This window comes from Schistocerca nitens, chromosome 1, assembly GCF_023898315.1.
Source record: "Schistocerca nitens isolate TAMUIC-IGC-003100 chromosome 1, iqSchNite1.1, whole genome shotgun sequence".
Lineage (NCBI taxonomy): Eukaryota > Metazoa > Arthropoda > Insecta > Orthoptera > Acrididae > Schistocerca > Schistocerca nitens.
In genome coordinates this window covers 1,140,970,396-1,140,972,327 of record NC_064614.1, presented here as the reverse complement: position 1 = coordinate 1,140,972,327, position 1,932 = coordinate 1,140,970,396, and positions in this window count along the sequence as shown.

Genomic DNA, 1,932 nt, shown 5'->3' with positions numbered 1-1,932 from the left:
TGTCTCTGACAGAATTACAATGTCATCGGCGAACCTGAAAGTTTTTATTTCTTCTCCATGGATTTTAATAGCTACCCCGAATTTTTCATTTGTTTCCTTTACTGCTTGCTCAATATACAGATTGAATAACGTCGGGGATAGGCTACAGCCCTGTCTCACTCCCTTCCCAACCACTGCTTCCCTTTCATGCCCCTCGACTCTTATAACTGCCATCTGATTTCTTAACTGAATGTAATCCTAAGAACAGACCCCGGTGCTATTACAATTATTAAACTTAGCAGGAACTTCAGTGTTTTCTAACGAGATCCAATAACTGTGGAAACGTTAACATAATCTTGTACAAACAGTAACCCTGGTTTTTGTTCGATATTCTTGAGTTATTCTAAATTGACCCATTTCAGGTTTGTTGATGTGATGTTAATACTGGAGGGTGTTAACTGAGGGAAATCGTGCGTCACCGGTACATTTTTGTTATTGTGCGTGCATGGTAATGAAACGTTGTCCTCTTACTGCAACTAATAATGCTGTTACTTAGACTAAAAATCATAAATACAATGAAAGAGTCTTCACGATAACAGGTTTTAATGTTTAGTAAAAAATATAACATGAATTCCCTATCAAGTAGCGAATCATGCCTTAATAAACCCCGTTACTCCACCTACTGAGCTGATTCACGATCTACTCGTTCTTTGACGTCAAGCGGGATCTGAAACATAACTCACCGGATATATCATTGATAGCGGCTTTTTTATCATTCTTGTGCAAACTTGTCTGGTAAACATTTTCTCTGTTTCGTATTCCGAGCATTAGGCTCTCTAATGACCGCCTTCGCACACATACTTCACTGGTAACGGTCTTCGGTCCTCTGCTCCTGCTCTAGGTTCCACCACAGGTGAGCTGAGGTACGAGTAGGATTCAACTACTGCGTGGCACGATCGATATCAGTTCCGGTACGCTATCCTTCCAACAGTCTATCTCAAAGTAGCTAAAAGTGTGTGCACTCCAATAAAAGCGCACAACAAACATTAACGATATCGATTCGACGTCAACGCTCGGCATTTCCATTGACGAACCAAACACGTGCTATTACAGAAACTGCTCGTATTTGTTCGCGAAGAAGCGGAAGAGGAACTTGTATATTTTTTCAAGAACGAACTCCCCTCGACCTATTTTTTTATTCAGTGAATAAACATTTCGGACAGACTGTCTGTTTCACAATGAGCAATCCCTTGTTACAGATTATTTCTAATATTTTATAGAAAATTCCGAGGAGAGCGCGCTCCAGTCGGCTGAGTTAAAACCCACATTCTTTGGCTATGTATGGATGACACTTTCATAATCTCATCCCACAGCATTGTATCGCTGGATATATTTCGACAAAACGCCACTTCTCTTCATCCGAACATCAAGGTTACATTGGAGATAGAGGAAAACGGCGAACTATTGTTTCTGTATATGTCGGTGCGGAGAAAAGAGGTTAGCATCTTAGGACACTTTGTGTATCGTAAAGTGACACCCACTGATTTATGCTTACATGCAAGCTGTCGCCTCGTAACGAAGAGGCAAACTTAGGATGTTCACCCACAGAACGCGAGCCACATCGTATTCCAACGCCACTTCTGTATCGTATTCCGACACTATTGATTTTCCAAAGGTGAGGCTCGCTGTGGCTCATTCCTGGCGCGAGTCAAACTAAGTGAGGAACTGGAACAACCTCAAGAATGAAGACGAATGGTCACCTTCCCACATGCCGGAGGCGAATCTCCAAAACAAGAATACTGAAAAAACGTAAGGTCAAGTGCGTCTTCCGTCCGCCCATGAAGCTCATAAACGGTTTAGTGCTCTATTATGGACAAACTTGGTTTCATAATGCCTGGTTCAAAAATTGCTCTGAGCACTATGGGGCTTAACATCTGAGGTCATCAGTCCCCT